At 44.9% G+C, this 13,525-nt stretch overlaps 1 protein-coding gene and 1 non-coding gene across 4 annotated transcripts in view; both read left to right on the top strand.

Moving 5' to 3' along the window:
- The window catches only part of Tecpr2 (tectonin beta-propeller repeat containing 2), a 104,732-nt gene that overhangs the window by 26,490 nt on the left and 64,717 nt on the right, over positions 1-13,525 (top strand). The gene's annotated exons all lie outside the window — the stretch shown is intronic.
- Positions 11,825-11,967, top strand: LOC127688211 (small nucleolar RNA SNORA48). Its single transcript, XR_007978622.1, has one exon. It is a non-coding gene; the product is annotated as a small nucleolar RNA SNORA48 (small nucleolar RNA).

The raw sequence follows: 13,525 nt of genomic DNA, 5'->3' as shown, positions 1-13,525 counted from the left end.
AATAAGGGAGAGTCTTTATTGGTTTTTGTTTTAGGAGAGTGTGAAAAGGCCTCTCCAGGCCCCATGGACAAGGGGGTTAAATGGTCCCAGGTGTGGTGTAGACATAAGGGGACCTGCTCAAAGCAGCTAGCAGGTCTGAATCCCTGTGGAGAAATTACCTTGGCTGAACAATTGGTCATAGTAAGTAACAACTTATTAACTGAAGGGAGTTGTCCTTGTTGTGGTCATATTTGTTGATTATTTCATTTTTTTTAATTTATTTTTTTTACATTCCATATTTTATTCTCACCCTCACCCCATCTACCCTCCCACATCCCATACCTCCTCCCCACGCTCCTGTCTCCATGTGGATGTCCCCACCCCCCAACCCACCTGACCTCTAAACTCCCTGGGGTCTACAGTATCTTGAATGAAGGTTAGGTGCATCATCTATGAATGATCACAGACCAGGTAGTCCTCTACTGTATGTGTGTTGGAGACCTCATATCAGCTGGTGTATGCTGCCTGTTTGGTGGTCCAGTGTTTGAGAGATCTCGGGAGTCCAGATTAATTGAGACTGCTGGTCCCTGAATCTAACATTCATCTCGAAGGGCTTCCCATTGTACAGAGGACTAGGAAGAGTAGATCAGCATTTATCTCTCTAGTCTTGGGTGGTTAAAAGGTTGTTATTGAACCTTTGTAAAATAGACTTGGTTTATGGGGCATGAATTGTCTGGATACACATAGGTTAACCAGGAAAGTCTCTGTGGGAGAAGTTCAGTATCCTTGGGACATTGTGGCTTTGGGGGCTGAGGATAATTGTTCCCAGTGTCTCTGAGATTACCAAATTGGTCATGGTGGGTGTTGTGGCTGGGTGGAGTTGGGGGGGGGGGTGAAGAAGAGTTTATCTAGATGTCTTTTGGAGCCTTGGTCTTAATTTCTGGGTCTTTGTCCTTTGTAGCCAATGAGGGCTTATAGAGTGGAAGAGGAGGGTAAAGGGGAAGAGGTATTGGCTAGGGAGTAACTTCTGTTTAAGTCAATTGTCTTTTCTAAAGTGGCTAAATCAGCCACTGGACAAGTCTCAGGGTCTTCTTCCTCATTCGAGTCTTCCCCTTTATCCTCCTGTGTTTTGTCCTCTAGCGGGTCATCCTTAGGTTTTGTGTTTGCCCTATGCGTGGCCTGATGGCAGCTATCATAGGAAGGAAAGAGAGGGGCAAACACAGCCTTCTTGGGCTTCCTTTTTATGACCCATCCAGGCATCACACATCCAGAGGTCAGGGTCGGAAATATCTGTTGATATGACCCATGGTGCGAGGTAAAGCTCCTCAGTCCCGAAGCCCAGGCTCTCCTTTCGGGAGCTTTGAAGTCCTTTCCATTTAAGTGGAGCGCTAGGGAATGAATTAGGAAATCCTCTGATGAGATGTTGAGTTTGCCATTATAGAAAAGACTGGAAGTGCCGCTGGGTGTTGCTCAGTGTTCCAGCGGCACTTCTGCTGGGGGGGTGGGGGTGGGGCGGAGATTGAAAATGCCCCAATGAGCACAAACAGATTAAGAGACTGGCAACCATCCTAGTGACTTTTAAAAACTGATACTGTGTGACCAGGTTTTTTTATGAGAGGTGTAAAGGTTATTACCTACACTCAGTCAGGCTGTTAGGGTCTGGAAGGAAGGTAGGGGGACCTTTAGCCAATGTCAGGGAGTCGCCTGGACTGGACTGAAAGGCTTCAGTTGTTCCTCAGACTGCACTGATGCCCTACCCTAAGATCAAACAAAAGTAAAGCAAAGGAAGGAACAGGGATGACAGATCCTCAAGCTGGTCAGGCAAAAATGCTGGAGCCCTCTGGGGGAGCAACTCTGAGTCCAGGAGTTGCTGTTTGGGCACCAGCTGTGGATCTCTCTCCTCAGAGGTCACTGGCCTACACGGTGGAGGGAGCAGAAGCAGTGAGCAGGGCTCAGACGACCGTGACTATGACAGAAGGACTTCTGGAGACCCTTCAGTGAGACAGCTTTAGTATTTCAGGGGTAGAGTATGTAAGGGTTTGGGGGTTACAGGCGGAAAGAACTGATTGGTCATAATAATACCTAATTATCATATGGCTGAGTGGGACTTATGGGCTGAGTCATGTAGTAGCACTTGCAGGAAAAATCAGGTCAGACCCCAGTGCTTAGAGACACTCCCCAGAGGGGGGTCAGTGGAGAAACGGAAGTTCTGCTGAGAAAGGGAGTCCTCTGTTTTGCACCAAGCTTGGGGTTCCATCTGGACATTGTAGACTGTTACTAAAGTAGCAGGTTCTTCCCATACTTCCCATACTTGGAGTTCACTCACCTCAGCTTTCCTCCGGCTGGGGACCCAAGGCTTTGTGTGGATGGCAGCTAACAGCTGGAAAGGAAGTTACAGGGTAGTTTGTGGCTTCAACACCACTTTCTGTCCTGTTTGGGCTGCATTGTCTTTATTTTTGATGCTGTGGATTTTCCTTACTTTTGTGAAAACTCAACAATACATTTCAAAGTTTTTTTTTTTTTCTTGCCTTAGCATTTCCAGGTTTGTACTGTCTGAGGTTGAAGCCTCATGTAACTGCAGGCTTTTCCAACGAGCTCAAATTCCCGAAAAAATGACCCTAAGATTTTATGAATGATTGCCTAGGCCATACGCTTGGGCTTGTTCCCAGACTGGCTCATAACTTAACCCATTTATTCTAAGTCCTGCTGTAAGACCCCCCCAAAAACCGAGGGTGTCCCAGCACCCCACGCCCCGGAAGGCAACACCCAAATCACTCGAGAGAAACGGTCTCGATGCAATAACATGAGGATTTCTTTATTCCAGAATTCTGGGTTCCACAGCCGTACACTGGGCAGGGTTAGAGGACTGTGGACCATGAGTGCCAAATTGCGACAGCTTTTATAAGTTTACGACAAAGCACACAAATCACAAACCAATCATTTCTTAGCATGGAGAGCCCACGAAATGTGAGCCAATCTCAACAGCTTTTATAAGTTTACGACAAAGCCTACGACTCACAAACCAATCAATTCTTAGCATGGAGAGCCCGAGAAATGTGAGCCAATTGATTTGTACCACTCCATAGTTTTTAGGCAAATCAGTTTAAATTATCGGAGCCCCTGGTCAGTGGACCAACTAGTTTCCTATTTTTTTGAATGTCTATAGCTGCGTGAACTCCTGCATAGGGGTAATGGCATAAGCAATTTACAGAAGCAAGATAAGCTTAGCCCATTTCCTGTTACGGGGGGGGGGGGGGGGGGGGGGGGGGGGGCAGGATCACCTATTCAAGGCCTTTCAGCTAGCTCTAAACAAAGGGCAGGCTCTGGAATGTGACCTTTTACCTAGTTTCTAACAAAGTGAGATAGTGTTTTAAATTTCTGACTTCTTGGGGTCATTAGAGTTAGGCTGTATTATTTTCTATCCTTTCATTGCCACGTGACTAGTTACCTCTCTCCAGGTTCATGCAACTGTCTCCATCAGTTTTCAGGGCAGGTCTCTCCCATATCTGACTCTCCCAGAATCCTTTCTCCCTGCCGAAACTCCCACCTCCGATTTCCTGCCTATGCTAATAGGCAAACAGTTTTTTGTTTGTTTGTTTGCTTATTTTTTTAATTGAAAAGTGATATTTCCATACAGTACACAAGAGACTCTCTCTACGTCTTCTAGTATATTTCTGTCTGAACTGTGCTTATGTGCTGGGAGTCTGTTTCGTGGGGTAATTTGGTTCTTAGAATCTGTGGCATTTATTAATGATTAAATAATATTAACTCACAGTTAGCATGTAGGCTCATTAGAAAGCATACATACATATACATACATACATACATACACTGTAGTGAATACTGAATGATTATTTTTATTTTGAGACTATGCAGGAAAATTACACAGTTTTAAATTTGTGCGATGGCATGGCAAGATCTCTATGCTGTTTAGCTTCCTTATGTAATGTAGGTTTTTTGTTTTTTTTGGGTTTTTTTGTTTGTTTGTTTTGGTTTTTTTTTTTTTTTTTTGATTTGGTTTTTTTCGAGACAGGGTTTCTCTGTGTGGTCCTGGCTGTCCTAGAACTCACTCTGTAGACCAGGCTGGCCTTGAACTCAGAAATCCACCTGCCTCTGCCTCCCAGAGTGCTGGGATTACAGGCGTGTGCCACCACCACCCGGCTTGTAATGTAGTTTTGTAGTTACATATCCTTAGGGAAAATGCTCTTTCAGTGTCTTGTTACCTTGTTAAGGCTTTGTGTGTCCAGAACCTATTCTGTCACCTTCTCCCTTAGAAACAATGTCAGTGAGTTCTTCTGTCACCATCATTCTAATGTGACATAGCTCCAGAGAATAAAATCCCTGTATTCTCCTTCTTTTTCACACCCCTAGCAGACTGTCAGAGAGATTTTTGAATTCTCTCAGAGAAGACCCAGAGCCAAGTCAGAGCAGGCCTAGAGACAGTCATACCTGCTTGTGGACCCTGACTTGATTCTAACTCCCTTAGACACATCATTGAGCCTCTTGGAGTTTAGCCCTTCTTTTATAACATGAAGAGAGCTGTAACTTCTCCCTAGGTAGCTTGTAGCTTTAGTAATGCAGATACAGTGCTTAACAAGTTGTCTAACACAATAGAACAATAAAGGTGGTGTAGCTGGGCACAGTGGTGCATTCCTTTAAACCCAGCACTCTGGAGGGAGGCAGGCAGAGCTCTTTCAGTTTGGACTAACCTGGCCTACGTAGGGATCATGAGTTCCAGGCCATTAGGGACACATACGAAGATGCTGCCTTTTAAGGCCAGCCTAGGCTACAAAGTGAGTTCAAAGACAGTCTAGGCTATGCAGAGAAACCCTGCAAAGAAACAAACAAAAAAGCTGTTGTACTGTTGTTATATTGCTCTCACCAGCCCAACAAGATCTTGACAGAGTTTGTCTTTGTGGATTTACTGCCTTAGGGACCCATTTCATTAATGGTTTGCTAGACTTGGCTGTTATTAACTTTGGCCTGAAGTATTTCCTTCCTAGCCACTCTCCCTTGTTCCTCCCAAATGCCTCTAACCAAAGTCAAAACAGACCTGACTGGTAATACTAGCAACATTAAGAACCTTCAAAGGATCACTCTGTTCCTTATTACTTAAGATCCAGATTTGTTAACCTGTGTCTCCATCTGGCACTGGATTTACTTATAGCCCATGAAAATATTTCAAAAGCTATAAAGTACCATATGAAAGTGAGCTTCTTTATGTGCATGTCTCATAGCTGACCTGCAGGAGGGCCAGGACTATTACTACTTTGGTAAGTAGGCTTCACTTGATGCCTAGCACATGGAGCTTGTCCTTACACATTCGGCAGGCCAATTGCTGTAGAAATTACTGCATTGGAAGGATTGGCCAGAAGGGAAACCTTCAAGCTTAGATATTTGTGTGCTGTGCCATGGTTTTAATAAACTTACGTGAAGCTTGAGTCAGCAAAGACACTGGGAATCAGTTTATAAATCGTTTTTAGGTATATTGTTTAATCAACTGGGCAAACCTGGGAAAAGCAGGACAACTGTCACCTCTCAGTGACTCTGTGCATGTCCACTCTGAGAATCAAGTTGGTCTTGGTTCTGGGTTGGAGTCTTTTGACTTCAGACTTTTTTTTTTTTTTTTTAATTGCTTGTGAAATATTCTCTTGTCAAAGCTCCTTCATTGTATTCTTACTCCCTTAAGGTTTTGAGACATGATCTCTCTCTACAGTTCTGGCTGTTCCTGGGACTCACAATGGAGAGCAGGCTGGCCTCAAACTCACAGTTTGCCTCTAAGTGCTGGGATTAAAGTCACACACCACTACTCCGGGCCTTTAGTTCTCTCTTAATAAGAGTTCAGTTTACTCATGATTAACCAACATTTCTTTCATTAGAAAAGAGTTCTTTAAATTTTTGTTATTTTGAAGATTAAGAATTGAGAATGGAGGCCTGGAGAGATGGCTCAGAGACCCTGAGTTCAATTCCCAGCAACCACATGGTAGCTCACAACCATCTGTTATAGGATCTGGTGCCCTCTTCTGGTGTGTCTGAAGAGAGCAATGGTGGTATATTCACATGCATAATAAATAAATAAATTAATTAGAAAAAAAGAATTTAAAATGGAAAGTGCGGTTTCTGGGAAGATGTTGGAGCAGGAGCCCCCTAGACATCTGCTTCCTCTCCTTGCTAGAAGTTATTTGTGCAGACTCTGTCTATGGAAATCTATTTGGAACTCAAGTCTATTAGCGTATGACCTCTAGAGGCAGCTTAATGGTTAAATGTGGTAGATTTTGGTCAGTTTTAGTCCTTAACACATTAGTAGATACCTGTGTCTCACCCTTTGCCTGTGGAAAGCAGTTATGTTCCTAGAGCACCTCATGGTTCAGGATCCAGGGTAGTCAAAAGTCCTCTGTCCTCTGAATATTGGGAGATGGGTTCTTACAACTCATACTTGACATCTGAGCCCAGATGTCAGTAAAGTAGATGACCATTTTGAACTTCCCCTCATTGTTATAGGGTCCTCCCTCTCCAGCCGAAATGGCTTCTAGGGTATTTAATAATTGTCTCAGTGAAGTAGAAAGTTCTGGTTTCTTTGGAAAGTTAGCTGTATTGGATGGTGTTTTTCAGGGGCAAACATGAAGGAGTGTTTTCCTGAAGCAGACACAGGTGAAAGGATGTTTTGCTAAAGCAGGCACGTGACAGGACGAGTGATGAAGGCTTCTTCGTATGCATGTATTTGTTCTCCTTACATGCATAGTTGAGCTCCACTTGAAAATTGCACTAAAAAACTTGTTGAGCTGTTCCTAAGGCTTCTTGCTGCTTCCACACTCCTGGGCCAATTGGCAAAGTGATGGTGACACAGACTCACGTGAAGTTTTGCTAAGACACTCACGTGCTGAGGCTAGACAGGCTGAAGCAAAACACTGGTGTTTGGAGGGAGTATAAATAGAACTTGACGGACAATGGCAGGGCTTACTTGGAGAGCCAGCTTTGCAACACTTCTTGGTCGAGTCTCAGCTGATCTCTGCTTTGTTGAGAGAGGCACACGGCAAAGAACTTCTGTGTCTCAGGTGGCCCTCTCCCTCATGCTGCTGCGTGCTGGTTTGCCAGAGGCTTAGCTGTCTCTGCTAGGGTGCCACCACTGCTGATTTGCTATCCTGACACTGCCTAACTAGACTGCTGGTATATATGTGAAGTGGTGTCAGGGAATCAAGCTGCCACTAATAATTCCTGTGAACTGAACTGCTGGCTTCCTATCAAAGCAGATGGGATTTTCTCCAAAGAACAATTTTTAAACAGGTCCACTTCCTCCGTGTCCTAATAACCTGTCTTTTCCACTACTTCTGGTGGGTGATAGGCTAGAAGGGAGGTTAAAGCATTTCAAAACCATAATTTAAATTAGGGTTGAGAAAAATTTAAGCTTCCACTCAGTGTTTACATGTACTGCTGTTGCAAAGGGCCCATGTCTGGTTCTCAGCGATGCATCAGGCTGTGCACAAGCACTGTCACTCCACTGGCTTCAGGGCCTCCAAACTCTCTTCTGGCCTTCAAAGTCACCTGCACTCACATACGAATGCCCACACAAGCATACACAGATAAGTTTAAAGTAAACTATTTTTTTTTATTTTTGAAAATACATTTCTTTTCATACAATATATTCTGAGCATTGTTTCTCCTTCATCTCCCAAATCCTAGTTACTTTCCTATCCATCTAACTCCACTTTCTTTCTCTCTTTAGAAAACAGACAAATAAAATAGAATTTAGAAAACAGAATAAAACAGTACAAAAAGAAAAAGCACAAAAAGCAACACATATGCAAATATACATTCACCCACATACCAAAAAAACATAAAATTGGAAACCATAATATACAAACATAATAAGTATATGTTTGTATACAAGGTAAAAAAATGCCTTTAATCCCAGCATTTGGGAGGCAGAAGCAGTCAGATCTCTGTGAGTTCAAGGCAGTTTGGCCTACAGAGTAGGACAGACAGAGCTGTTATGCAGAGACATCTTGTCTTACACCCCCATTCCCCAAAAGCCTCCAAATATAGCATTAAGTTAATTTTTCATTGGCCATCTACTGCTACGTGTGGGGTCTACCTTCAAATATGATTTGTAGGGGCTGGAGAGATGGCTCAGTGGTTAAGAGCACCGACTGTTCTCCCAGAGGTCCTGAGTTCAGTTCCCAGCCACCACATGGTGGCTCCTGACCATTTGTAATGGGATCTGATGCCCTCTTCTAGTGTCTGAAGACAGTGACAATGTACTCATATACATAAAAATAAATGAATGAATCTAAAAATATTATGTGATTTATATATCCAGTAACACTCAGTTGGGGAGAATGAATTTTTTATTAACAAGCATTGTCAATTGCGGGTCGAGTCTTGGTTAGGGATGGAGGCTCATGTCCATGTCCCCTTCTCAGGGTTGCCACTTCATTTGCCTTGGGCCTTTGTGAGCCCTGAACATGCTAGTACAGCTTTTGTAAGTTTGTATGTGTACATCCTGTTGTGTTTGGAAGGCACTGTTCTTGGTGTCTTTCATCCCTCTGGCTCTTAGAATCCTCCACTTCCTCTTCTGTAGAATCCCTTGAGTCCTGAGGAAAGGGGATTGACAGGACTGAGTGTCTCAAGCTCTCTGTCCATTTGTTCCGTTCTGCAGAAGGAAGCTTCTTTGGTGATGGCTGTGTGAAACTGTTGTATGGGTGTGGCAGGTGTCTTAGGTTTCCATTGCTATGAAGAGACACCACAACCACAGCAACTCTTACACAAGAAAACATTTAATTGGAGCTGGCTTACAGGTTCAGAGGTTTAGTCCTTTATTGTGATGGTACGATGGCAGGAAGCTCATGTCTTGGAGAAGTAGCAGAGGATTCTGCCTCTGCATCAGCAGGCAAAAGGGGAGAGAGAGAGAGAGAGAGAGAGAGAGAGAGAGAGAGAGAGAGAGACACTGAGCCTGAGCCTGAGCCTAGTTTGGATTTCTCCAAAGCCCACCCTCAGTGACATATTTCCTCCAAGGCCACACCTCCTCCTCCAAGGCCACATCCTAATCCTTTTAAATAGTGCCCTTTCCTCCCAAGACTCTTGGGTCATGGTGTTTCATTGCAGCAATAGAAACACTATCTAAGACCAGTTGGGGAGGAAAGCAAGTTGAGGAGGAAAGGTTTCTTCAGCTTATACTTCTACATCAAGCAGGGCAGGATCCTGGAGGCAGGAGCTAATGCAGAGGCAGGCCATGGAGGGGTGCTACTTACTTGATGGTTCATTATGGCTTGATCATAGAACCTAAGACTACCAGCCCAGGGGTGGCACCACCCACCATGGGCTGATCTCTCTCATTCATCACTAATTGAGACAAAGTCTTACAGCTGGATCTCAAGGAGGCATTTCCTCAACTGTGTCTCTTTCCTCTCTGATGACTCTAGCTTATGTCTAATTGACACATAAAAGCAGCCAATGCAGTACCTGAAGGTGTAAACGACACCACTAGGTTAAATCAGACATATTGTCAGCTTGTGCCTGTTGGTTATATCAGAGCTGTGGTCAAGGCTCATCTCTGTGGTCCCCACTGGGTCTCACTTCAGTGATTATTTCTGAAAGTTGATGAAGAGGTCACCTGCATGCTAGGGCAGAGTAAGGCTTAAATGAGTGAACTTTGTTAAGCATGAGATAGGGTGAGGGTGGAGTATCTTGATTTAGTTCATGGAAGGGCAGGTGGGAGCTGCAGGGTGACCAGGTTCCAAATACTGAGTTGACAATGGGGACCTGCTTTTTCACCATACATTAACAAGGGAGTTAATTTCTCAACCGGTCAAGCCCGGTTTTGACCCCAGGGTTAAACTGAGGTAGACAGTAGAGCTGGAGGTGGGGCCATAGCTGGATGCTCCTGACATTCGTTTTTCTCTTGCTCTTCTGCACCAGAGCTCATGTGATGGCTTCTGGCGGTTGACTCCTGCTGAAAGCTTTTGGGAATTAGAAAAAGAAACTTCATTACTTGGGATGATGAGAAAGAAATCTAAAAAGAAAAATTCACACACTCACACTCATATTCAATAGACAAAGCAAGTTCCAACAAGCAAGCAAGCTCCAACAATTTCACACACACACACACACACACACACACACAAACATATACACATTTGATGGTGGAAGCAAACTCCAAGGAGCTGACTCCAATAACCCACACATTCATTTTTTTTCTTTGCCTTTTTATATCTTCTAGGACATAGCTTTCTAGGTAAGAAGAAAGATTACCTCATTCAGAAACAAATAAGATATTATAGAAAAGGGAGTGATAGCAGTATTATTGATTACATGGTTTTTAAAACTTTTTCATTCCATAAGTTCATAATAAGTTCAAAGCAATAGTTAATGTCATAGGTCTATATGGCTTAAGGAGCTACAGCAGGATTGCTTACATGTCTCTCCATTAAGACTTACACCTGACTAACAATTTAAGTTTAAAGCAATAGTTTTTTGTTTTTGGTTTTTTGGTTTTTTCGAGACAGGCTTTCTCTGTATAGTCCTGGCTATCCTGGAACTCACTCTATAGACCAGGCTGGCCTCGAACTCAGAAATCCACCTGCCTCTGCCTCCCAAGTGCTGGGATTACAGGTGTGCGCCACCACCGCCCGGCTCTAAAGCAATAGTTTTTATGGCAAAAGTTAGGAAGTTTTTTGTGAAGAGACAGGTCATTTGTCTTGTGTCTTATTATTTTGAAGTCTTGTGTAGATAAACTAGTTAATTATTTATTTTCTGTTCTTACACTTATAATAAATCAGCTACTCCTAGTTTATGACCTTAGTTTCTGAGATTAGTGGCCTCATTCCTAGCCTAGAGTGAATGTTTTCCCTTGATCATAAACCTGGCTCAAGCTTATTTCTTTTCCTAGTACAAAGTACAAGCTTTGGGACACATGAAGAACTCTTTTTTGCAGCTTTCTTATTCTGCAGGGGTAGGGGAGCTTAAAATTATCTATATCAATTCAGGAATTGATTATCAGGAATTATGAAATCATCAATTCATCTAAACAGCATCATTATATGAAAGTACATCTTTGTATTGATTCTGCAGGAAATCTGCCCAACAGAGTGGGTTAAACCCAGCAAACAATAGGCTGTCAGACATGTGAGGAGGACTGAGTGCCAGGCAGATCAGCAGCAAGAAGCATTCTTGGGACAAAGTCCCTGGGTTCTTGCCTCACAGAGCACACCCATTGCAGCTGTGCAAAATGGTGCCATCTCCAGAAAGCTCCCTTGCTTGTCACAGCGTTTTCCTGGATGGCTCCCACCAAGTGGGTTTATTGGTCTAATACAGGCTTTTCCCTGTGACTTGCTCAGACAGATCGACATTGGATGTTTTGGTAGAATCTTTTCTAGACCTTTTTTTGGTTGGGGGTGGGGCAATGGTGAGTGATTTTTTTTTTAAGTAGAGTTAGAATATATTAAGTAAAGTTGAGGATTGTTTTCTTTTGTTTTTGAGAGTTTTCACTGTAGCCCAGGCTGACGTGGAACTCACTGTGTAGCCCAGGCTAAATTAGAACTTAGAACAGTGTTCTTGCTGCAGTCTCCTGAGTGCTGGGAAAATTTTCTTCTACCTGTCCAAGAAGACCAAATGAACATAGTCATGATCCTTGGGACTGGTAAGGCAATAGTAAACCTAGTTAAGACAGCTAGGTTAGCCTTTACCTTGCTCGTGTGGTAGTGTGCAGAATACTTTTCAGTACAATGAATGCCAGTCAGCACAGGTGACACCAGCTCAACTTCTCTCTGTTCTGAGATGTAAAGTTTTGTCTTTAGCAATAGAGCCTTAGCACACACACATATACATATAATTTAAAAGTAAAAATAAATGCCCCTCAGCAATGGACAAAGGCACCTTGTTGGTGGTGGTGCTCTTCTCTCAGTCAGGGGCAGGGCAGGTGGCTGTCCTTTGTTCATCCCAGCGTGGTGCCTGGCTTGGTGGCCAAAGCTGTCTAATGCCTAGGACTCATAAAAATCAAGTCAAATCAAATCAAATCCACATAGCACAGCATGGGAGGAGGAAGACAGACCTTCAGATGGCCACCCGCAGACCGGCTCTCCAGCACATGGTACAGGCAGACTATAGACACCCACATGCTGCCTCCGTGTAGCGAGGATAGAAGATGTCACCCAGGCATCCACCAGCCTCAGAACCAGTCTATAGCAGGAACCATCACAGTGTGCACACATGTGGTGGTCAGACGGGAGAGAAGAGAGGGGAGCAGCCTGAGCATTATGAAGAGAGATGGAACTGGAGAGTGGAGGGTGGAGGGTGGAGAGGGCAGCCTCTTGTAAGTGGCCAGCCCTGCTACCTGGGGCCATGCTAAGGTCTCAGCCTGAGCTGCCACTGAGGGCCATGTGGCTACCTGATGGCAGGGGTTAGTGTGGATGCCTTTGGCTTATCCTGCCATTCATCTACTGTAGGGTACCATGTTTGCAGAGCTGATGTTCCCCGGCCCTGAGGTAGGGAGTTTCCACAACTCCCTACCTCTGGCAGCTGGGAAACCTTCCCAACAGTACCCTAAGGTCAGGACAGCTAGCCCTGCCTCTCTCCAGTTGCAACAGTTGGGAGAACGGGCCCTACTTCTTGCCTGGACAGCACGGCAGGGCTGACCCAGGTGGCAGGGCCTCAGGTGAGCCAGCACCAAGAGCAAGAGTGCTGAAGATTTGATCCCACCACTGTCTGCCAAGAGGTGGCATGAGTGTAGAGGGGATGCCTTCCCTTCCTTGCCCCTCACCACCTGCAATAGGTGGGTGATCTGACCTTGGGTCATGAGTGCAAGAGAGCTGCCCCTACCCCTCATAGGCTACACCACTCGGGAAAGTAGGCCCTGCTTCTTGCCTAAGCAACACAGTAGAGCTGGCCCTGGTGGTGGGGACACAGATGAACCAGCCCTGAAGGGGTGAATGAAGGAGAGCTGGCCCGGGGGTTGATGCCCTCCACCTCCTTTTCCTTCACCCCCTGAGGAGGTTGGGAGAGCTGACTCTGGAGCCATGAGAGTGGGTGAGCTGGCCTTGACTCTCCTTGACTACAGCATTTATGACAGCCAGGGCTGGCCCTGGTGGAGGGTGCAGTCTGAGCCAGACCTTAGGGTGTGAGAACAGGAGAGCTGACCCAGCCCCTCACAGGCTGAAGTATTTGGGAGAGTGGATACCTTACTGGGCAGTATAGTAAAGCTACCTCTGGAAGCCTGGATGCAGATGAGCTGGCTCCAAAGGCAAGAGAGCAGGAGAGCTGGAGAGCTGAGCCTGCCTCCTGTTAATGGCAGCACTGGGTAGCCTAGCCAAAGCTGTGCTGGAGAGCTCACCCTGGTGGTTAGGATAAGGGACTGAGCCCAGATCCAGGACTCTGAGTTGGCCTATGCCAAAATCTGTATCATCTGCAAATGGTTGAGATGTGTGAAAGGGCTAGGCCTGCTGATCTAAAGCTGCAGGATCCCATGATAGCAATGGGATAACTGGGAGGCCCAGTAAGGATCCAATATGGATGGTGTCACAGAAGCCAGAGATCTCAAACCAGACCAGTGACT

Source organism: Apodemus sylvaticus, chromosome 6 (assembly GCF_947179515.1).
Source record: "Apodemus sylvaticus chromosome 6, mApoSyl1.1, whole genome shotgun sequence".
Classification (NCBI taxonomy): Eukaryota; Metazoa; Chordata; class Mammalia; order Rodentia; family Muridae; genus Apodemus; species Apodemus sylvaticus.
Note: the sequence above shows the minus strand (reverse complement) of the source record. Positions and strands in the feature narration are given on the sequence as shown.